The 24,532-nt window shown below is 45.4% G+C and overlaps 1 protein-coding gene across 4 annotated transcripts in view; it reads left to right on the top strand.

The window, feature by feature from the left end:
• The first annotated feature begins 6,034 nt into the window (after nt 1-6,034).
• Rnf185 (ring finger protein 185) overlaps nt 6,035-24,532 on the top strand; it is a 41,119-nt gene continuing 22,621 nt past the window's right edge. Inside the window, exons 1-2 of one of the 4 annotated variants that reach the window (XM_006972918.4) lie at nt 6,035-6,208; nt 21,009-21,143. The gene's annotated coding sequence lies outside the window, so the exon portion shown is untranslated. Of the gene's footprint in view, nt 6,209-6,871; nt 6,987-21,008; nt 21,144-24,532 lie in introns of those variants that run through there. The other 3 variants (XM_076545788.1, XM_006972917.4, XM_042285740.2) reach the window with 3 other exon arrangements.

The raw sequence follows: 24,532 nt of genomic DNA, 5'->3' as shown, positions 1-24,532 counted from the left end.
GGCAAAAGGTAGATGGGATAATTTAAGGAAATCTGGCAAGAAACAAGCTGAGCTGGGGCCAGGCATTTATGATTAAGGATGGGCTTCGAGTTTGATTTATTTGGGAGCTGGGTGGAAAGCCCCCCAAAAGAGCAAAAACAATCAACAGCAAAGGTTTTTCCAGAACTATAAACTTGGATGGATTCGTACAGTAGTTCTCAACCTTCCTAATGCTGAGACCCTTTAATACAGCTCCTCATGTTGTGGGGACCCCAGACCATAACATTATTTTTGTTGATACTTCATAACTGTAGCTTTGCTGCTGTTATGAATTGTAATGTAAATCTCTGTGTTTTCCGATGGTCTTAGGAAACCCCCGTGAAAGGGTCCTGTGAGACCCATAGGTTGAGAACCATGGGTTAGGACTTGGTTTTGGTTTTGGCAGGTAGTGCTGCCTACATGTTGGGTTCCATGGCCTGAATGGTCCTTCCCTGGTGGCATCAGCTGTGCTAAGACCTGGGAGCCTGGTACACTCCCTTCTGAGGAGCAGGCCTAAGAGCCAATCAGGAAGTGATTGTGTATAACTAGGATATTTGTGCCACCTTTGTACCGGTAGGTATCGCTTGCCAGGCATTCCAGCAAGCAGAGTCCACGTCTGGATGGGATTGTTGGTCATATTTCACCCCTAACAGGCTACACAAAGGGATGTGGCTATTCTGTGAAATTGTTATGTTCAACAGAATAGCAAGGTCTACCTGTGAGTGCCTGGGAAGTTCCAGGTTAAATTTCCCTTTATCTGAGCCTGTTTTCAAGTCTGCGTCATTTCATTTTTGCAGGGTAGGGATTTCATCTATGACTCCGTTTCTTTCATCACATCCACTCTCTCCTCGGGCCCAATCACTAACAATCCCTTTAATAAGCACTTGTTGAATGAACTAAGATACTATTGGGAAAACTACTTGGGTGCCAAATAAAGCTGCACTCCTTACGTATGCCATTTGAAACAATGTGCACTTACAGTTAGCCTAGTCCATATGCAAATGCTGTTATTTGTCCCAATACTGTTCACTAACGCTGTTCCACTGTACTCCTCAGGCCAGGGTGCAGTTTAGAACCATGCACATCTTGTCCTGCTCCTTTGGTCTCCTTTAGTCTGCAGTTTTTCAGGATGCTGAGAGCTATTTCTTAGTTGATCCGATGCTCTTTTTTTTTTTTTTTTTTTTTTTTTTTTTTTTTTTTTTTTTTTTTTTTTTTTTAGGGATGGTGGTAATGGTAGTGCTGAGAATGAGACCCAAGTAATTCGAGAAATCCACAGAAGTCTACTTACGGAATACTAGGGAATTTATAGAATATAAATTGAGGAAATACACTCACAAATACAGAACCGAGTAGACAGCTGAAGTCATCCTCTGATCTGACTGGGAGCGAATCCACCTGGCTGTTTGATCACAACAGGAAGCAGGGAGAAGGGATCTCACCACCCTTCTCCCTTTCCTTTGAAGAGGTCACATACAAAGACAAGAAGCACTGCCTCCTTCAGGCCGTATAGCCCAAGGTCATGGGCAGAGCAAATACTACCACACCTTTATATATGCCATCTGAAACAGGGTGGACTAACAGTTAACCTATTGTCCATATGTAAATGCTATTGTCTGTCCCAATACTGTTCACTAAAGCTATGTGTTCATGTAACCGGAGGTCAACCCCAGCTTCTTTAGGAGCCATCTACCTTATTATTTTTAATCAGGGAATCAGAGGATGATTTTTAGGAGTAGGTTCTCTCCTTCCATGGTTAGCGAGGGCTTTTGCTGGCTGGCCCATCTCACCAGCCCTTCTCCTCAGTGAGACCACACCAGCTAGCCAGCAAACTCCGGGGATCAGCCGTTCTCTCTTTCCTCGGTGCTGGCATTACAAGCAAGAGCCACTATCCCTGGCTTTTTATATGGCTGCTGAAGACTGAAGTCACTATTGAGAAGCCATTTCCTTGGCCCCTTTATTTGCTTCTCTGTGTTACTAAAACTCCATGGATTCTCAGTCGGGTGGTGGCAGCGGGGGGAGCGGTTTGGTTCGAGGCCAGCCTGGGCTACCAAGTGAGTTCTAGGAAAGGCGCAAAGCTACACAGAGAAACCCTGTCTCAAAAAACAAAAAACAAAAACAAAACAAAACAAAACAAAACAAAAAACAAACAAACAAACAAACAAACAAACAAACAAAAAAAAACAACCTCCATGGATTTTCTTGCTGGTTCCTGGCCACCGGAAGGTAAGCTGTTCTGTTCCACCACACCCTCCCTGCCATGACAGGCTGGAACCTCTGAAACAAAAATGAGGTGACTTACTGTCCTACTAGACGAAAAAGAAAGTGGAGCTGGTGAGCCAACCACGGCACCAGGGAGAGAAGGGACTTTCCTGAAGCAGGGGAGCCTGGTAGAAAAGAAAAGGGGGCTGGAGGGATAGCTCAGTGGTTAGGAGCACTGTCCACTCTCCCTGAAGTCTTGGGTTGGACTCCCAGCACTTACACAGCAGCTCACAACCACCTTAACTCCAGTTCCGGGGAATCTGATGCCCTCTTCTGGACCCCATGGGCACTACATGTAAGTGATAAACAGATGAACGTGCAGGCAAACATAAAATAAGATCAATTCTGTTGTTGTTTTGCAACAGGGTTTCTCTGTGTAGCCCTGGCTGTCCTGGAACTCGATCTGTAGACCAGGCTGATCTCGAACTCAGGCATTTGTGTGCCTCTACCTCCCAAGTGCTGGGATTAAAGGTGTGTGTGAGAGAGAGAGAGAGAGAGAGCTGCCTTAGCTGCCAGCAATGGCCTGAGCCAGTCCTTTGCCATAGCACAGTCAGGAGTGTGTGGGGTAGGAACAGACTTGTCTCTGCACAAACAATGGCCATCATTGTTCACATGTGCTAAGAAGAATCTGGTCGAATGACAACAAGCAAAGGAGGCACAGGGGGAAAGCCCCAGCGAGGCAGATGACGCAGGAAGGGACCCGCTCTCCCGGCGGTTACTGACAGTTGAAACACAAGGTGTCCACACTAAGAAGGTGTCCACGCTAAGTGGCAGTACTCTGGTGGCAGTTGGGATGAGAGAGCTTTGTGTACAGCTGAGAAGACTGCATGCCCTCCATGAGCCTGCCCTGACCAGGAAGGAGACCTCCAGGCCCAGTGGGCAGTGGGAGGAGAAAATAAACCACCATACAGAAGAGAAGCTGGAGCCGCTGGCTGCAAGAACGGTCCAGGACACTAACGTAAAGCAAGTGCAGAAGTCTGAGCTGCAGAGTTCTGCTTATGTCATGACTTCATGTCAGAAAACACTGATCGGGAACAGGCTCAGCGTCAGATTCTAGAACAGAGTAAAAGGTCGCCTCCTTGCTACACTCTGAGACAGGACATCTGAGGGCCAGGCCACTGCTGGCCTCGTGCTGGGAGCAAGAGCCCCAGGTACTTCAAGACCACTGCACTAAAACTTGTGTTACCCGACAGGTGGAAACCAGGACCCAGGGCCTAGCAGCTGGAAGAGTTGGCAGAGAGTAAGAGTCACAGCACAGCCCCAAGACCTCAGGGGCTTTGATCCTCCCGCCGCCTGGAGTCCTTCAGTGATTAGGATGGCCAGAAGTCTCCAGAAGGATTCTGAAGAATCTGAGTACCTACAGAAAGCCAGTCCACCGTGCCCTGGGGCCTCTATCCAGGGGACAAGGGGGCACTCTCCGATCTTGTCCTGACTCAGCATGTTAAACTGTACTGGGATCAAGGGTTCCCACAATAACATGACAGGAGAGGAAGAACAGCAGCAGCAGCAGCAGCAGCAAAAGCTGCATCAAGATGAACGGAAAAAAAACCTGTTTGCCAAGGAAGACCCAGAGCCCTTCCTTCCTGGGGCGTCAGGAGCAGAGCACTAGGAAAACAAAGCCCTGAAGAGACAAACAGGAGGCGAGAGCTCTAAGAGACCATGCACCTGCACGCCCCATGCTTTTGAGGTTCTTTGCTCAGCTTATTAGGCCACTTCCATTCTTGGGGGTGGTTTTCTTTCTTTCTTACTGTCTTCCTTCCTTTATTAACTTCCTTCTTTCTTTTTATTCTTTTTTAAAATTTTTATTTATTTATGTATTTTTTTAGGTATGAGTGCTCTGTCTGATGCCAGAAGAGGGCATCAGATACCATTACAGATGGTTGTGAGCCACCATGTGGCTGCTGGGAATTGAACTCAGGACCTTTGGAAGAGCAACCTATGCTCTTAACCACTGAGCCATCTCTCCAGCCTTGTTTTTCTTTAATTTTTTTTATTTTATTTTATGTGTATGGATGCTTTGCCTGTTAAGTATGTTCATGCAGTACCCAGAGAGACCATAAGATGGCGCTAGATCCCCTGAAACTGAAATTAGGGAAGGTTTTGAGCCACTACATGACTGCTGGGAATCAAACCTGGGTTCTCTGGTCCCGTGCTCTTAACAGCTGAGCCATCTCTCCAGCCCAGTTTCCCCCTTCCTTTCTTTCCTTTCCTTCTCTCCTCTTTTCTTCTCTCTCTCTCTCTCTCTCTCTCTCTCTCTCTCTCTCTCTCTCTCTCTCTCTCCTTCTCTTTCTTCTTTTTTGGTTTTTTTGAGACAAGATTTGGAACTCACAGAGATCCACCTGCCTCTACCTCCTGAGTGCTGGGATTAAAGGCGTGCGCCACCACTGCTAGGCCAGTTTCTCCCTTTTTTGATAAACTGTCTAATTCTATCCCATGCTTAGTTTAAAAGACATGACATTTTTTCCATCTCCTGGCAGCTGCTGGGATTTTCAACTAACCTGTACTGCTTTTCTCTTAAACGCTAAAAGAATTGTCTTTGTGCTTTCTTGAAGTCCATTTCTAAATCAATGAGACTAAGAATCCCCCCAAATACCCATGGTTTTCCCAGGAACAAAAGGAGAGGAGCATTCCCTCAGGTCCTCCACGGGTGGAGCTACAGCTGGAGTCTGATAAGGGAAGAACTCCAGGGAGATCTGCAAACTCATCTGTCATATCGAGTCTGGGCTCTCAAAGCTGCAAAGCAGAACTGAAAACCACCCAGTGCAAAGTACTTCAAGGCCACGGTGCCAGCCCCACCTCAGCTTGCACTCATGAATGCTGCTGCTCCTGCTTGTCCGAGGCCAGGATGGAAGTGCCATCCCGTTTCCAGAATGAGGTGTGCGGCTGGCTCTCTGCCCACCCTGTGTGCAACACATCTGCACAGCTTTGTCGGGCTGCATGGCAGCGCCACTCATCTGCATTGAATGCTGCTGCCCTAGAATAACATTTGTTATATAGTCAAAGTTAAAACATCGATTTTTCCATTCACTTTTTTAAAAATATAATAAATGTACTTGCTAATGTAAGAAAATCCCTCATTGGTCACCAGTGCATCTAATTAGTTATACTTTTAAAATTAAAAAATCAACATGTACTTATTAAGTGTGTCTGTATACAAGAGAAGGTCAGGAGACAACTGTGAGTCCCTGGGGATTGAACTAGGGTTGACAGGCTTGGCAGCAAGCCTCCTTACCCACTGAGCCATCTCAGTGACTCCAATTAGTTATACTCTTACTGTCTTTATTATTTTGATACTAAAATTTCACGGATTTGTTTAGTAGAGTCTTCAATGTAGCTCCTGTGTCGTTTTACACATTCCTATCCATCACCGCCGTCCTTACATTCCACGGTGGGATCTCTAGAACTGGCTTTTTCATCAAGGCGGCCCTTTCCCCCATACTTTTTGCTACCGTTGTTTAACAACAGTCTCATGTATCCCAAGTTGACTTCGAAAACGACACTAATCTGATCCTCCAACCCGGGTGAATGCTGGGCTTACTGGCGTGTACGCACACGTTTTATGCGCTGTTGGGAATCGAACCCACGTCCTCACGAAGGCGAAGCAAGCACTCCACCCAATGGACTCCCTTCCCCTCCTCCCCACGCTCTAGGAAACACTAACAAAAGGCCGGAAGTCCTCCGCTTCCTGCCCCAGGGCGGAACTTACGAGCTCGCCCGGCACCGGGCCGGAACTCGGCGCTGCACACCAGTCTCTTCCGGCTGTAGCCGGAAGTCGCTCTGACAGAGGCGGCTCTGCGTCAGGTGACTGAAGTCCGGGTGGGAGGGGCCGGAGGTTCAATCTTTCTGACTGACGAGCCTCTAGGACTGGCTTTGGCCGCCGAGGGACGGAGAGGGGCTGGTGGCGTCGCTGGCGCCGGCTGTGCGGCGGCAGGTACGTGACGAACTGGGGCGGCGGGCCCGGGAGGCGTGGGACCCCCTTCCGGGGCTCGGGGACCGAGGCACCGGAGACAGCAGGTCTGACCCTTCCCGGGTCCCCGGAGAAAGGTCAGGCCCGCGTCCTTGGGTACAGATTGGGTAAACTGAGGCCCCAGAAAAGAGAGGGGCGCGCACGAGCCCCCTTTCCCGACAGGGGCTCACCCTGCCCCTCGACCTCGGGTGCGGGACCGTCCCCCACGTAGGTGGTGATTTGGCCGAGTGGAGAGGTACGGAGTGTGGTCCACAGATGGGGGGCGAAGCGGAGGAGACCCGGACTCGAGTTCGCCGCCCACAGCTAATTGTGCGTTCGAGACCGAGTCCCCCTACCTCACTGAGCCGAGTTCCCCCGCGTGGGAATCGCGGCGCGGCGTCTCAAAACGCGGTCCCCACGCTGGCTGCCCTCGGATCCTCTGGGATGCCGGCTTGGCAGCCCTGGACTCCTTCGACAGCCTCTTTCGAATCTGGGTTTGGAACCTAGGAAACCCGACTTTGAACGTTCTCCTCGGGGCTCCCGTGCCCGCCGGGGTTTGAAGCCTGATCGGCTCCAGTGCTCTCCCGCCGTGAGTGCGGGGTTCGCGCGGAGGCAGCTGGAACCGGCTCGGTTCTGGGAAACAGCAGTCTGGTTTAGGAAAGACCACCGGAGGAGAACGACTGTCTTTAAGAGCTGGCCGGGGGCGTGGCGCGCGTAGGTTATGGCAAAGAGGACTCCCACTTAAACTCTGGGGCCGAAAGAGGTACAACTAGGATTAATAGGTGGCTTCTACGGGAAGACAAATGTGTACTTAATATTAAGAATTTAACGGGAGAACGAATCATCAGAGGGGACCATTGATGGGTTTGGCTGTCTCCTTATGGAAGAAGGTGTACAGGTATTGGATGGAGGTCCTTTCCAACTTGCAAGTCTCTTATTCTAAGTAGTTATCATGAGTCTATCCTTCCATTGCTAACTCTGCCCTCAGAGTGTATGTGACATGTCTTTTGTTAGTTTGAGACTGGATCTCAGGCTGGCTTCAGACTCCTTTTGTAGTTCAGGTTGGCCTTGAACTCCTGATCCTTCTGCCTCCGTTTCAGAGTGCTGGGATTCCACATTACTTAGTACCATTATGCCTGCTGAATGTGAAATTTCTTGGTCTTTCTTTCTTTTCTTGACCTCTCCTTCTCCCTAGCCTACATCTCCTGTAAATAAGACCAGCACACTTGATCTTACGTAATCTTTTCCTGGTTGTCATGTTCACCATCCTTCTTTTCAAGGACTTTGGAACAACCCAATAGCTGATAAAGGTGTTGGAAGTATTTGTTGTATTAATAAACAGTGATCCATTCTATTGGTTAGTAAGTTTTTGTTTTGCTTTTAAATTATTTATTTATTTATTAGTCAGGGTCTCACTTTATAGCCCAGGCTGTGATCCTCGTGCCCCACCCTCCCAAATGCTGGGCTGTATCTGACAGTAGTCATTTTTATTTGTTAAATTATTTATTTTTATTTTATGTGCTTTTTATTTATTTATTGTTTTGCTAGCATGTATGTCTGTGTGAGGTGTCAGATCCTGGAGTTACAGACAGTTGTGACCTGCTGTCATGTAGGTGCTGCGAATTGAACCTGGGTCCTCTGGAAGAGCAATCAGTGCTCTTTAATCACTAAGCCGTCTCTCCAGCCCCAGTAATTTGTTTTCTAAGAACAGTTTAGAAAGCTTCTGAAGACTATGAACTAACACTCTGTCTCTATCGTCTGTCTCTCTCTTTTCCTTTTTCAGAGTATCATGTAGCCCAGACTGACTTTGGACTCAGGGTCTTCCTGCCTCAGCCTCCCAAATGCTGGGGTTGCTTGTGTCCACCCCACCCCCAGGCTCTGCTTGCCAGTGAACTCCAGATCACAGAAGGAGGGCTGATAGCAGTTTCCTGGGCCAGTCTTCTCCCTAATTTATAAACTGAGCCTTAATCCTCTCCAACAGTGTGGGTATAGACATTAGAGAAGTTTTGCAGTTTGTAGGCTAGCTATCCATCCAGCTCATATAACCAGTTCTTTTATGGTCCTTACTTGCCAGCACATCCTCACAGATGATCCTTTAAGCATACCTATAGTTTTCTAATCTAACATTAGATTTCCTTATTTTGCACTTTACCAAACATTAAGTAGATCACTTTCCCATCTGCTGTTAAATCACTTAAGAACGTTCATATGCTGGGCATGGTGGCCGATGCCTTTATTGCCAGCACTCAGGAGGCAGAGGCAGGTAGATCTCTGAGAGTTCAAGGCCAGCCTGGTCTATAAATCGAGTTTCAGGACAGCCAGGACTGTTGCACGCACGCACGCACGCACGCACGCACGCACGCACGCACGCACACATTGAGAAGCAAAGATTCTATATTATGCTCCAATTCTGCTGACACTTCTTCCACAAAACAAAAGGTTGGGTTGAACCAAAAGTTCCTGCCTCTTTTCCTGTTGTTTATGTTTCTCAAAAAAAATGTTTTAAGGTGTGAAGTGGTCATTCAGTTGTTACATGACATTCAAGACGATGTGGCCTTAGACTTAGTTGCCATCTCAGTGGCGGTTTTTTGTTTTGTTTTGTTTTGTTTTAAAAACTTAACTTGGGAGTTTCCTTTTAAAGGGATGGATACCTGATTGATGCTTTAGTAAGTGTATTCTACTGTCCACTGTTGGACTCCTTTGAGAAGGGATTTGATGGTGAAAATAAGTTTGGGAAAAGCTACTCACCATTATCCTTTCTTAGTGTCTTAATGTAATACCACGTTAAAGGCCCTGAGAGTTCTCACAAGAAAAATTCGGGCTTCTCTGGATATGGAAGACGGTTGTTTGGCTCGAACAGTTTGGAGGGCACTCAGGCAGGGGGATCAGGATCTGTACCTGGTCTGTGGGCAAGCTTCTGGAACCTGGTGCCTGTGGTGTGACACCTTGCACAGCCTTGGTGCAGTGGGAAGGGGCTTGGATCTGCCTAGGCTCAGTGTGCTGGGCTTTGCTGACTCCTCATAGGAGACCTCGACTTGGGAGATGTGGGGATGCAGGGTGGCTTGGGAAAGAGGGCTGGGGTTGGGAGGAGGGAGGAGGGGGATCTGTGGATAGTATGTGGAGTGAGTAGAAATTTTCTTAATAAAGAAAAATGAAAGAAAAAAAAAGAAAAATTCGGGCTTTATAATAAGCCACCATAATAACGTGTTTTGCTTCCTTAGTGTTACCAAACTTATTTGGTGTGAAATGCCCCCCCCCCGCCCCGCCCCCCTTTTTTTTAATCTTTAACACAGGGCCTTGCTTCGTAATATCCAGGGTAGCCTCAAACTTTCCTGCTTTTGCCTTCCAAGTACTGGGATTGCTAGAATATGCTACCACATGGGGTTATTTTTATGTATTTTTTTAATTGAAAAATCACGCACTGAAAAATCCTGACCTAAAAACTTTGGCTTATAGGCCAAATCTAGCCCTATGGCTGGTTTTTTGCATAGCCTGTGAGCTAAGAATGACTCCCCCCCTCCCTGCCCCCCCTTCCGCTCAGGCTCGTCTCAAATTTGTGGTGACCCTCTCTTCCAAGTGCTGAGATGTATCATGCTTGTCTGGCTTTTAAATTTCTTGCGTTTGGGGGCTGTATTTGTGTGCAGGTACTTCTTTGCTTTCTGATTTATTTATTTACTTATTACTACTTTTTAAATTTTGAAACAGTCTCTGATTGAACCTAGAGCTAAGCTGGCTGGCTCCCAGGATCTCCCTGTCTCTTTTCCAGCCCTCGGTGCTGAGGTTACAAATATGTGTTGCAGTGCCCAGCTTTTACCTGTGTGCTAGGAATCTCAACTCAGATCCTAATGTGTGGGCAGCAGCACTTACCACCTGAGCCATCCCCCCAGTCCTAGCTTTTACATTTCTAAATGGGGAACTAAATCTTAAGAATCATCCCAGCATTTGAGGCAGGTGGACCTCTGTGAGTATGAGGCCAGTCTGTTTTGAGTTTCAGGATAACCAGAACTACATAGTGAAACCCTGTCTCAAAATCACAAAACCAGCCAACTAAACAAAATATACATATATACATACATACATACATACCTTCCCAGGTATGAAGGGTCATTTCATTATATTAGTGATTTACATTTCCCTCATGACTGATAGATAGTATTGAACATATTTACACGTGTTTACCATCATTTGTACATTTTGTAGGTTTTTTACATTTTATTCAGTGTGTGTGTGTGTGTGTGTGTGTGTGTGTGTGTGTGTGTGTGTGTGTGTGTGTGTGTATACGTACGTACGTACATGCATATGCCTCAATGGATGTGTGGAGGTCAGAAGATAACTTGCAGGAGTCAGTTCTCTCCTACCGTTTGGGTTTATGAGGATTGAACTGAAGTTCTCAGGCTTCACAGCAAACACCTTTACCTACTAAGCTATCTCGCCAACCCATTCATCTGTGCATCTAATTGGGAGAATGTTCATTCACTTCCTTTACCCATTCTGTAATTGGGTTGTTTGTCCACACGTACAATTTTGGCTATAAATATTCAGAGTGTTTGTAATCTCTGACAGCCCTGGGAGTAACTCAGCATGAGCTGAATGGCACAATAGGGACACGCCAGTAACTTCCTTATCTGAAGGAAATTGGATTGGACATTCTATAGGCATTTTGTTGTTGTCTTTCAAGTCAGGTTTTCTGTGTTTAACAGTCCTGGCTGACCTGGAACCCCTAAATTCATCTTTGAGTGCTGACATGAGCTTTAGGGGTTTTTTTGGGGGGAGGGGGTTTCCAGACAGGGTTTCTCTATGTAGCCTGGCTGTTCTGGAACTCACTCTGTAGACCAGGCTGGCCTCGAACTCACAGAGATCCACCTGCTTCTGCCTTCCTAATGCTAGGACTAAAGGTGTGCACCACCACCCAGCAATTTGGACATTCTCGAGCACAGGATAAGTTGTCCATTTTAGAGTGCTGATCATGCAGAACTTGGCACAACCCCAACCACTGCTGATCTGAGTGGTTCCTATGAAAGGAGTACTGTTTGTGCCCAGAAAACAGCATCATCCAAGATGTGGTAAGAGCATGTGGAGATCCTTATGTCTGTCACAGGCAGAGAGAACAGGGGTGCATGGTGTTGTAGAGTACTTAGGGCGAATGTGGGGTTACAGAACTGTGGGCTCACCATGATGCTTCTGACTCCATAGCCTTTGGCCCTAACCGCATCATCATGAATATTAAAACAAACACACCCCATTTATTTAAATTGTTAAAGATTACTTACTTTGGAAAATTTAGAAAAGTATCCCTCTTATCATCCCTGTATCATCTAAAGAGAACCTTTGTTACAGTTGTTCTTATTTCCTTGTTTCTTGTCACTGGGTACAGTGCAGGGGTGTGTGTGCGTGTGCGTGCGTGTGTGTGTGCGTGTGCGTGTGTGTGTGTGTGTGTGTGTGTGTGTGTGTGTCTGTGTGTCTGTGTGTCTGTGTGTCTGTGTGTCTGTGTCTCCATCCGGGGGTGGAGAAAGGGAGGGGGGTCGGTGTGTGCATGTGGACATCAGAGGACAACCTCAAGTGTCAGCCCTCCACTTAACACCTTGTTTGAGGCAGGACCTTGTTTTCCACTATGTATGTCAGGCTAGGTGGCCCACGAGTTTGCAGAAATCCTCCTGTCTTTGTGCTAGGATTATGGACACTTTCATTACAGTGTCTGGTCTTCCATGAATTCTGGGGAGTCAAACATGGGTTGTCATGCTTACGCAGCAAAGGCTTTTACCCATTGAGCCATCTCCCTGGCTCAGCACTGAGTGCATTTTTGTGGTTGAATCAGTTGCTATATGTAGTTCTGTCTTCCACTTCTTTCCAGTTATCATATTTGAGATATGATGAAATCCAAATATCATATTTGAGCTTTACCTAGGCTAGTCTCAGACTCCTGACCTCAGTGGATCCTCCTGCTGCAGTCTTCCAGATGCCTGGGACTACTGGTACCAGCCATTAGCAGGTAGCCTATTAACATCTAAATGTCTTTGTGTTCCTGCTAGTTTCTTTGTAATTACTTGTAATGTCTGAATGAATTTCCATTTCCTTAACCATTCACTTATTAAGTTGGTAAATGTCATTGTACATGCATAATGGCTGTGATAACCACTCAGCATATGATCAGTGGGGTAGAACTGTGGTTTGGGTTTGTTTATGAAAAAAAAAATTGTTTGTTTTGAAATAAGGACTCGTAGCCAAGGATGGCCTTGAACCCCTTATTCTTCTGCTTCTACTTCCCAAGTGCTGGGATTTCGGGTATACTACACCACACCTGACAGTTTTTTTGTTCTTGTGGTGGGGTTTTTTGTTGTTGTTGTTGTTGTTTTTTCCAGGCAGGGTTTCTCTGTGTATTCCTGGCTGTCGTGGAATTCACTCTTATAGACCAAGTTGGCCTCGAACTCACAAAGATCCGCCTGCCTTTGCCTCCCAAGTGCTGAGATTAAAGGTGTGTGACACCATCACCTGACTACCCAGTTTGTTTTGTTTTTTATCATACTAAAATGCATGTAATAAAATTACCATCCTAGTTTTTTTGTTTTGTTTTTTCTGTGTAACAGCCCTGGTTGTCCTGGAACTAGCTCTGTAGACCAGGCTGACCTCAAACTCACAGAGATCTGCCTGCCTCTGCCTCCCAAGAGCTAGGATTAAAGGCGTGTGCCGCCACCACCGGCTCATCCTGTCTATTTTTAAGAACACTGGTACTACAGAAGCATCATCACTATTTTTCTCCAGAACTTTCACTTTCCACATGAACCCTACTTTTGCTTTTTCACCTCTGCTAGATAAGACATGGGTCTACCTCTTCATTTTGTTGGTGCACACATAGCACTTGAATGTGGAGCCCTTGTCCTCCAGGTGACCGTGGGACTTACTGAAGTTGCATTTCTGTGGTTATTGATCTGAGCTGGCTATTCTGTTCTAGGTCTAGTTGCCTGGTTGATTCCCTGGGTGGTCTTTGTAACACCTGACAAACTTATTTTCACTCCACCAGCTGTTCCTCAGAAGTACCTGTTGATGTGGGTGTGGTGGATTTGTAAAGATGGACAGCTCTTTGACTATGAAAGTGGGTCCAAGATACATTGCACTGTGAGGAAATTTGTTACTGTTACATAAAAGTTAAATTGGGACTAGGCCATAGACTTCCTTGAGGCCAGGAAACAGATCTTGTCAGGTTTATTTTTTTTTATCATTGAGCCTAGTTGGCATTTTCTAAATGGCAGTACACACACCTGGTAGAGGAAGCTTTAGGGGGCAAGCCTGATTTGTAAAAGTTGATGTTATAGATTTTCTGAGTGATACCTGGCTTTATATTGCATATGTGTGTGTGTATGCCTGTGTGCACAGGTGCTCGTGGACATGTGTGTTTGAAGGCCAGAGGGCAACTTCATCCTCAGGTGCCATATATCTTCGTTTTCTTTGAGACAGGGTCTCACCTGTGACCTACCGAGTAGGCACAGCTGGGGGAGCCAGTGTGCCTGGGATTTGTCTTTCTTCCATATGGCATCATGCCCAACTTACTCTGTCTGTGTGTGTGTGTGTGTGTGTGTGTGTGTGTGTGTTGGAGGGTGGTTCTGGGGATTTAACCTGGGTCCTCAGGCTCACAAAGCAAGCACTTTACCAATTGATCTGTTCCTCATCCCTGGCTTTATTGTTTTTGATCACAGTTCCTCTTCAAGAACTCCTGTTGAGCACAGAAATGAGATCATTCTTTTGTCAGGTATTTGCTGTATGGTATTAAACTCTTAGAAAGTTTTCTCCTTAATTGGTTAGTTCTTGTCAACCCTATTTATTCTCCTTTAATAGTTGAGAGTGTTTTAGAGGCCTTTAGCTCAACCCCAGGGAAAATCAGCATTAATGAGGTTCTGCTGACTTGCATGACAGTGGAAGCAAAACACCGCCTTATTTTATAAACTCTGTGTAGCAGAGGGAGAGCAGGAGCAGTCTTCACTGTTTATCGGGAGAGACACTGGCTGCGTGGGGGCAAAGACGAGCCTCAGCACAATCCTCGGGCTGGCTCTGGATCCTTTTTTCATTGTGTTTTACTACACACTGATAGCCCTTAACTGGCATCTCTCCCAAGCTGGAGAGCTTTTCTCTAGAGCAGCATTGCCCAGCTATGTTGATTTGAGTTAAAATTGCCAAATTCCTATTCATTCACATACATTATTTGATATCCTCTCCCTGTCGGGTTTGCTGTTGAACTTAGGAGTTGGGTCTTACAAGAGTGCACAATAAACTGCATAGTCAGTCTTCAGTGTGAGCTCACATGCACATGAGATCACGCTCTCAACACACACACACACACACACACACACACACACCAGTCACAAATGCCAGCCTGGACAACCTGGACTTTTTTGTAGCTGTAGATCTATGAAATCCCTGTTGTCTGTCCCCTGTGCTTACCCCTGTTTCCGAGTCTGGAACAAGGAGTGGGTCAGCTATATAATATAGTTCTAGGTCTCAAAACGACTACTGCTCTTGTAGGATACTGATTTTCCAAAACTAGTTGAATAGATTGACTTGTATTGAGTTGTGCAGTTTGTGTGCTATTGGGCATCAGCTCTGACACACCATCTACGTTTATGAGCTGCCCCTTAGGTGCCAAGCCTTGTGCTGAGTAATGCATCTGGAAGCGGGGACAGACGTGAGGAAACGCCCAAGCACAAGTCACTGAGGTACCATCTATTACGTACGTGACTTGGAGTTGGGAAGCTTTGCCGCTGACTGGCTCTGTGACCAACCAAATGACCAACTACTCTGGGCCTAATTTAACATCCCAGGAGATACTGACATGACAGTGTTGTGGTAGTGTTTGCCTCAAGGCAGGCTGTGAAGATTAAATGAAATAATTCATAAGGAAAAGATTAGCATGGAGTTAATGGAAGTTATGATAAGAAATGCCCCTGTCTTCAACACTTCAGATAAAATCTTATTTCTCTAGATCAAACTGTGTCCCATACTGCTTTTCCTGTCAACGTATAGACAGTTACCCAGTCTGCCTTCAAGTAACAATGTTCATTCAGAAAGGGAAGATGTGACTCATTTGGCAATGTAACCACCTGCTCATTTCATTGCTCTGTGGGGAGTGTAAACAGTACTATTCCCTGAGCTCAAAGTCCTTACCTGGATGGACTCCCTCTACTGTTTTCTCTGTGACTGTGACAAATGTCTTGTACAGAGGGTAGTGACCCATTCTGCAGACAAGCACAGAGAGGAGATAACTTGTGCAAAGTTACAGAATAAGTGAGAACTAAAATTCATACTCAGAACCATCAAATGCCTCCGTGGCATGCTGTCTATGAAAATTGTCTTTATTATTTTTACAATACTGGGGATTGAACACAGGGCCTCTCTCTCTCATGTTGTGTGCAAGCTCTCTACCACTGAGCTATTCTCCAGCCATTTTTTCCCTTTCAATTAAAAAAAAAAAAAAAAAAAAAAAGTTTTGGGGCCTGGAGAGATGGCTTGGCAGTTAAGAAGAACACTTGATCTTGCAGAGGACCTGGGTTTGATTCCCAGAACTCACATGGTGGCTCACAACCATCTGTAACTCTAGTCCTAGGGGATCCAACACCCTCTTTTGACCTCTTTAGGCCCTAGACATACATGTGGTACAAGGACATATGTACAGGCAAAACACTCATAAAATGAATCTAAAAAAAATGTGTAGAGATATTGTCTTAGTTAGGGTCTCTAGTCTATCAAATACCACAGCCAAAAGCAACTTGGGGAGGAAAGGGTTATTTCATTATTTCAGCTTGTGACTCTCGGATCATACTCCATCACTGAGGGAAGTCAGGGCGAGAGCTCAAGCAGGGCAGGAACCTGGAGTTAGGAACTGAAGCAGGAACCATGGAGGAGTGCTGCTTACTGGCTTGTTCAGCCTGCTTTCTTACACCATATAGAACCACTTGCCCAGGAGTGCCACTGCCCCCAGTTGGCTGGGCCATCTCACAACAATCATTCAAGGAATGTCCCACAGACTTACCACAGGCCAGTCTGGTTGGGGACACCTTTTAATTGAGGTTCCCTCCTCCTCCTCTTTTTTTTTTTTTTTTTTTAAGACAGGGTTTCTCTGCATTGCCCTAACTGTCCTGGAACTCTGTAGACCAGGCTAGCCTCTCAGAGATGGGCCTGCCTCTGCCTCCGGAGTGCTGGGATTAAAGGCATGCGCCACCACTGCCTGGCAAAGGTTCCTTCTTAAATGACTCTAGCTTGTGTCAAGTTGACAAGACACTAGCCAGCAACAGGTGTTTTGTGTATGCAGGGGTATGTATGTGCATGCTCATGTGCACTGGGGCTAGAGGAGGCAGGAAGAGGGTATCAGATCTCCTGGAACTGGAGTTACAGATGGTTGTGAGCTGCTGTGTGGTTACTGGTAGCTAGACACAGGTCCTCTGGAAGAGCAGCCAGTGAGTCATCTCTCCAGTCCCTTTTTTTAAACTTTTGTCTTGTTTTGTTTTTCGAGACAGGGTTTCTCTGTGTAGCTTTGCCTGTCCTGGAACTCACTCTGTAGACCAGGCTGGCCTCAAACTCACAGAGATCCTCTTGCCTCTGCCTCCTGAGTTGGGAGCTGGAATTAAAGGTGTGCATCACCACTGCCCAGTTTATTTTTTATTTTAGTAAAATAAAGCCTCACCAAGGAAAACATCATTTGAATTGAGAGCATTGGAAGAAAATATGAAAGGCTAGAGCTGTTCCTGGATTCTCCTCTCAAATTTGACTTGTACCTGCAAAATCAACATATTTCTTGCATCTTCTGTAGTACATGGAACAATATGGGTCCTGATAACTAATTACTGAAGGAAACAGTGAATTTCACTTTAAATCTTTCTAAACTAAAAAGGTACTCTTCTTTTCATTTGCAAGTATGCATTTTCTTTTGAAAACCAAAGTCATAACCTTTTCAAGGATTTGGAGAAAAAGGCATTTTTGCATATTTATCAGGCATACAGAATAGTACATTATTTCTGGAGGGTGTTTGTTAAAATGACAAATACACACATTCTTTGACTCTAGTTCTACTTCTAGGGTTTATTCTAAAGATGTGATCTAGTGCCATTTGTCTTCAGGTCAGAGAACAGGGAGATTGAGTTCCAGGGGTGGGAGAGTCTTTTCCTTTTGAGCATCTGAAGGTATTAAAAATAAATCATTAAGGGGCTGGAGCACTAGCTGCTTTTCCAGAGGACCTGAGTTCAATTCCCAGCACCCACACACTGACTAACAACCATCTGTAACTCCAGTTCCAGGGGATCTCACTCCTTCTTGTGGTCTCTAAGGACACTGCATGTTCATGGTACACAGACATACATACAGGCAAAGCAACCACATATAAAATAAAATATTTTTTAAAAAATGAAAACTAAATAAAAATTGAAAATGAGCTGACCCTGGTAGCACAAACCTGTGATCCCAGCTACTTAGGAGGTGGAGCCAGGAGGATCTCAAGTTTAAGGTCTGTCTGGGCTACAGAGTTAGTTCAAGGTCAGTCTGTGCAACTTAGACAGACTCTGTCTCAGAAAATAAGATAAAATAACTGTGTGCATGGTGGTCTAAATCTAATTTTAGCACTTGGGAGACAGAGGCAAGAGAATCACCAAGAGCTCTAGGACAATACAGATTATAAAGTGACTCTGTCTCAAAGGAGTGACATAAAATGCTTTTTTTAAAAAAAGGATAGGGATGTGTTACAGTGGTAGAGCACTGTCTAGGTGTGTGAGGCCCTAAGTTTAATTCCCAGTAGAGGGTGGGGGGAGAGTGTGTGTGTGTGTGTGTGTGTGTGTGTGTGTGTGTGTGTGTGTGTGTGTGTGTGTGTTTGTATGTGTGTGTATGTGTGTGTGTGTGTGTGTGTGTTTAAAGTGCTAAAATGTCACCAGATGTAGTAGCTCATGCTTTTAATCCTAGGCAAACATATCTCTGTGAGAGATTTAGTCTGGTCTGTGTACTGAGTTCCAGGACAGCCAGAGCTATATAGTGAGACCTGTCTCAACAAGAAAAACCTTAAAATTCCTAAGAGAAGTATACTAAGACTCATTCACAATTTCATGTGTCTTAGTCTGCTTGCTTTCCTTTTTGCCCTCTGTTGAAATATGAAGGTAAAGTAGTCTGAACGAATTCCCTATTTTTCTGAATATTAATATGTGGGTTGTCTAGATGGATCAATGGGTAAAGGTGCCTACTGCCAAGCCTGATGACTTGTATTCAGTCCTCAGGTCCCATATGGTGGAAGGAGAAAATGCTAACCTATAACAGGTCACTTGTGGCAGGAATACACATACACACACACAAACTTGAATAAATGTAATAAGAGATTTTAAATACAGTATTTACTGTGGACAAAGCAGAAAGTACGAGTGAGTGGGGAAAGCCACAGCCCTGTGCTGTGGTGATGACTGAGCTGGGAAAGGCCTCTGTCTCCAGGCCTGATGGCCTGACTTCAGCCCCCGGCATCCAGATGGTGAAAGGAAAGGACTGACTCCTAAAAGTTGTCTTCTGACTTCCCCCTTGCCATGGACTCCCATACCCATACAGAAGATAAGTAAAATGTAATTAAAACAATTGTAACTGGCTGTGGTGGGGCTCTTCTTTCATTCTAGCACTTGGAGGGCAGAGGTGGGTGGAGTTCTGTAAGTTCAAGGCCAGCCAGTGAGACCCTATTTCAAAATTTTTTTTGAGATTTTATTTTTATGTGTATGAGTATTTGCCTAAATGTATGTCTGTGCACCACATGTGCAGTGCCTTCAGAGGCCATGAAAAAAAAAAAGCACTGGATTCCTGAGCCAATAGTGTGTGCTCAGACTTGAACCCAGGTCTTCTGAAAGAGCAACCAGTGTTTTTAAATAGCTGAGCCATTTCTCTAGCGCCCCCCCTCCAATTTTTTTTAAGCTTAAGAATTTTGATCATAATTCTTTTCAGAGACCACGCACAGATAATATTTTTGGCATTTTTTTCTTACATGTTTTTCACCTCTGTGGTCATAGAATATGTTCAACTTTGTGTACAGGGTTCTTTGGGGTTTTATCTTGAGACAGGGTCTCATGTAGGGAGCATCTGGCCTCAAACTTGCCTTGTAGTTGAGGATAGTCTTGAAAAAAATTTATAATGCTTCTACCTTCTAAGAGCTGTGAGGTTACAGGCATATGGTACCATGCTTGACTTTGTATACAGTTTTGTTTTATAAGGAAGGTTTTGTCCAGGCTGGCCTCAAACTCATGTTCCTGCCTCCCAAGTGCTGAGCTTACAGGCTTGCACTTCCACATCAGCTCTTCGTATACAGTTTTGTAGCATGCTTTTTCACTTAACATTATGTCATGTAAGTAAAATTCTCATCCAAGTAAAATCTCTGTGGAAGTAGAATATAATCTCTGTGTAACAGACTGGGATAATGTAAGGGAAGACTGGGAATTCAGCTCAGTGGCAGAGTGCTTTTTTCCCTAGCCTATTTCAGTTACCCTGTGTGAAGCCCAGTGTCACATAATACAATTGTGTGTGTGTGTGTGTGTGTGTGTGTGTGTGTGTGTGTGTGTGTGTGTGTTTGTTTGTGTTTGTAGATGTGTGCAGGTGTCTGTGCTTCCATGTGGAGGCTAGAAAACAACCTTGGATATTCTTAGGAATACTGTCCACCTCCTTTGAGACAGGGATTCTCACTAACTGGAGCTCTCCAGGTAGGCTAGACTAACTGGCCAGAGAGCTTCAGGGGTCCTTCTACTTTGATTTTCTTGGGACAGGGATTACATGTGTGTGGTACCACAATGCCCAGCATTTTTATGTGGTTTCTAGGGGTCAAACTAAAGTCCTTATATTTGTGAAGCAAATACTCTACCAATTGAGATATCTCCCCCAGATACCCCTCACCTCAAAAGTTTGATGGGCTGGCTCTGGTGGCACATGCTTATAATCCTAGTACTCAAGAGGCAAGGACAAAAGCATCACTGCAAGTTCAAGTTCCAGGTCAGCCAGGGTGACCCCTGTGTAAAACAAGACAAAATAAAATAAGATAATATAATGGATAGTGTTATATCACATAGTATAATCTATGTACATCCAAACCTACCAGTTGGATGTGCCAGTCTGCTTAGCTAGGGAGTGGGAGTGAGCCGGATGGGAAGAGAATCATTAAAATCATGGGGCATTTTGGAAGGTTGGGTGGGGAGGTCAGGTTATAGACCCCAATTTGGAATATGAGCAAGCAGACCAAGGCTGAAGGGCTCTGGGGAATCTAAGGACTTACTCCCTACTTCTTCCTAGATCTTGCTGCCTTCCTTACCATTCCCTGGGCTCCTTCTACACTGAATTTGGCACAGTGAATTGTCCGCCTGTCTGTTGTGCTGTGTCTGAATCCTCCTCTGCCCTCACACACTCTGCACACCTGTCAGTGCCAAGCAGACTGGGCCACCTTGTTGGTTTGTCATTGTCACTCTTAGGCTGAAACCTTTATCTCAGTATCCTGAATGCCTGGCAAAAAAATGAGACCTTTTAAAATAAATCTTAGAAGATAGGGGAGGTTGAGAAAATAAGGAGATTATGAGGTACCAAAGACCAGGACCAGTGCAGTCCCCAGAAAAAGAAGCCATCTGCTCAGCCTTCTCTGTCCTCCTGGACCTAAAAGATCATTCATGTCTTTGGTCCTGTATTTGGGGCCAGGTCTCGCGAGCACTAGCCTTGGGACTTAAACACCATTTAGACTCTTGGATTTTACAGCTGGTTAATGTATGTCCCAAGTTCCACTCAACCTACTTATTTCTTCCCACTGCAGCCTTCTGAGTGTGGCGTAGACATTCTTGGAATGCGAGTCTCATCTGTCTCCATGTGGTCCATCAGCAGCCTAAGCATCAGTGTAGACAGGCTCAGACATGCCAAGGCGCCTCGCAGAAAGCTCCCATGTGAACAAGTACGTGCCACAGGAACAAGCTCTTTGCTGGGAGCATGCCCAGATTTGTAATGAAGATTTTCATAATGAAGATTAGTGTCTTTTTGATATCTCTGTACACCTTGGCTTGGAATTTTCAGAGTTAAAAAGGAGTATAGGAGCTGGAATATAATCAATTGTAGAATGCTTGCCTGGCATGCCCAAGGCCTGGGTTTTGTCCTAAGAAACTGTGGGCATGGGGCATTAAAAAGGAGCACATAAGCCAGGCATGGTAGTGCATGTCTTTAATCCCAGTGCTTGGGAGGCAGAGGCAGACTGATCTCTGAGTTCAAGACCAGTGAGTTCCAAGATAGCCAGGGCTACATAGAGAAACCCTGTCTTGGGGGGAAAAAAGGAGCACATAAGACAGATGGTGGATTCCAAAATGCCTACAGTTCTCTAAAGCCTAAGAACTGAACACAAGAATGGGGATCAGTTCATTGATGATATAGTCAGGTCTTATATTCTCCCACTGTCCCATTCCTCGGTGAGCCAGGGCAAGCAAACCAAAGAGTTGAGGTTGTGGTCTTGGCCACCTTTAAGCTTTAATTTCCTAATTAAGTATTGCAAATCTGCCTTAGTCTCAAAGTACCACTGTATCACCCTAGACATCTCAAACTGAGGAATGTTTTTCAAAACTAGGTGTGTACTTGTTTACTAAATGATCATTTATATCCCAGAGTGAGGACTGATCTGAGATCTCAACAGAGTTGTCCTCATCCCAGTTATTTTTATTTTTATTTTCTTTTTTATGGCACAGGGTCTCTCTGTCTAGCCTAGGCTGGCTTTGAATTCACTGTGTGTCCCAAACTGGCCTCCTAACTTGAGGTGATTCTCCTGCCTCAGTCTTCCAGGTGCTGAGATTATAAGCATGGGCCACCTCATCTGACTACCACTCCAATATATCTGACATCTCTGCAGTGCCTGAAGGTTGTACATTCTGAAGAACGGATTATTTTCCGTTCCTCTCAAAAGCTGTGTGGTGCTAATGTTGCTGCTTGCTTTTAGTAGAGTTCTTCCCTTTTAGAACTGGGTTTCTGAAACTGTCTAACAGAAAGTATCATCTTAGGGTAAGGAAAATGTCACCGAGGAGGGCCTGGGAGTCAGATGTCTTGGGAAAAGGTTGTCTTAGTTAGGGTTTCTTTTGCTCTGATGAAGCACCATGACCAAAAGCAACTTGGGGAGAAAAGGGTTTATTTTGCTTACATTTCCATATCATTGTTCATCATCAAAAGACGTCAAGGCAGAAACTTGGCGGCCATGGAGCTTGCTTTATTAAAGGTGGAGCTTGATCTATCAAAGGTGTGCACCACCACCACCTGGGGTCTGCCTGCTCTCTTATAGGACCCAGGACCACCTGCTCAGGGTGGCACCTTCCACAGCGGGCTGGGCCCACCCACATTCATCACTAATTAAGAAAATGCCCTACAAGCTTGCTCACAGCCTGTTATGGAGGCATTTTCTCAATTTAGGGTCTCTCTGATTAGATGACTCTAGCTTTTGTTAAATTAACATAAAAACAGCCAGCACAGAGGTGCTGGTTTTTTTGTTTGTTTGTTTGTTTGTTTGTTTTTAGGAAAAATAGCACATCTCGAGTGATTTTGATGGAGTCCTTATTAAGGATTCTTATCATTTAACATGTGCCTTTTAGCTCTTCTGCTAAACTCCAAAGACTTGGTACCACTCTTCTTTGTGAACTTCCACTTGGTAGCAACATATATGACATGTAATTGTAGTGAATTGTTAGCTGCATGAATGGATGGATGAATGATGAGTTTGCTCTATATTTCATTCAGAGAGCACGAAAGTTACAGCAGTGAGTTTGAGGGCAAACGAAGACTGTGCATTTCATCTCATAAAGCTTCATGTTAATGAGGTAGCATATAAGAATGTGGTTGACGGCGTGGTGGTGGCGGCGGCGGCGGCGGCGGCGGCGGCGGCGGCGGCGCACACCTTTAATCCCAGCACTCGGGGGGCAGAGGCAGGCAGATCTCTGTGAGTTCGAGGCCAGCCTGGTCTCCAAAGTGAGTTCCAGGAAAGGCGCAAAGCTACACAGAGAAACCCTATCTTGAAAAACCAAAAAAAAAAAAAAAAAAAGAATGTAGTTGACATCATGCTGGTCTCCATAGTAAGGTCCAGGCCAACCAGGACTACATAGTGAGACCTGGTCTCAAAGAATGTAGAGTGGTGGGGCTGGAGAGAGAAGTGGTTAAGAGGACTGGCCTCTCTTCCAGAAGATCTAGATCAGATTCCCCATCACCCACATGGCAGCTCATGCCATCTTCTGTCCTGTGCAGGCACCAGGCATACATGTGATGCACAGATACACATGCAGGCAAAATACTCACATGCATAAAATAAAATTTAAATTTAAATGTAGAGTGGAACTGGAGAGATGGCTCCATAGTTAAGAGCACTTGCTGTTCTTCCAGAAGACTCAGGTTCGGTTCCCAGCACCCATACTTACTGTCTATAAGAATATAAAGTGTCTTGATAATTGTGTTGGAAAGTCTAAATTTGGCACTGGATGGTAGGCAAAGTCTTAGGCAAGTCCTTTAACCTCCCCAGCTTAATGTTCTTAACTGTAAAATGGAGTGAGGATCAGAAGCAGTAATAGATAGACTTGAAACTGGAATATGCTTCAGGTGAACAGTAATGAATGGCTGGGTACAATGGTACATGCCTTTAGTCCCAGCACAGATGAAGTTGAAGTAGGAGGATCACTTAAGCCCAGAAGTTCAAGACGAGCCCCAGTGAGGTTGCTATGTTGGTGAGGTCAGAGTCTGTAGGTTCTGTAGGGACCAAGATTGATTTTTAGCAGCTCAGCAGTGCTTAGGACCTATTTCTTTCTTACTTTGTCTGGTGTCTGGCCAACCAGGACTGGTATTTTCTGGCCACTGCCCCAGTCCTACAGAACCCATGAGGCTGTGGCCACATTCTTTTGTTCTGTAGGTGCTCAGTAGATAGCCCCAAAGGGATACTACTCATCTCTTCTTGTACATGGGGTTAGGTAGGAGATAGAGGAGAGGAGAGGCTTCAGAGATGAGTATGTAGCCTTGGAACCCAGAATTCCAGAGGGATTTGTGAGCAGCCAGCCTGGCAGTTGACCAAAACCAGTCATGTGTGCTTGCATCCACTCATTCAGCAGTTATCTGAGTGCCTACTGGGATGAGGCCCAGGGAAGGGAATTAGAATAAGAGTGATATGATCTGTTCAGTTGGCATGTGCAAGCCTGTGTCAGTAACTGGCCTGCTGCATGACTACTACACCCTGCAGACTCTAAGCTGGGCTGTTGCTGTCTCCTGACTGTTCCCACCTGAACACCCATCTTTACCCCAGTTTTCCCATATACCTGTGAAGGGTAGATTGAG

This window comes from Peromyscus maniculatus, chromosome 10, assembly GCF_049852395.1.
Source record: "Peromyscus maniculatus bairdii isolate BWxNUB_F1_BW_parent chromosome 10, HU_Pman_BW_mat_3.1, whole genome shotgun sequence".
Lineage (NCBI taxonomy): Eukaryota > Metazoa > Chordata > Mammalia > Rodentia > Cricetidae > Peromyscus > Peromyscus maniculatus.
This window is presented reverse-complemented; position numbering and strand designations above follow the sequence as displayed.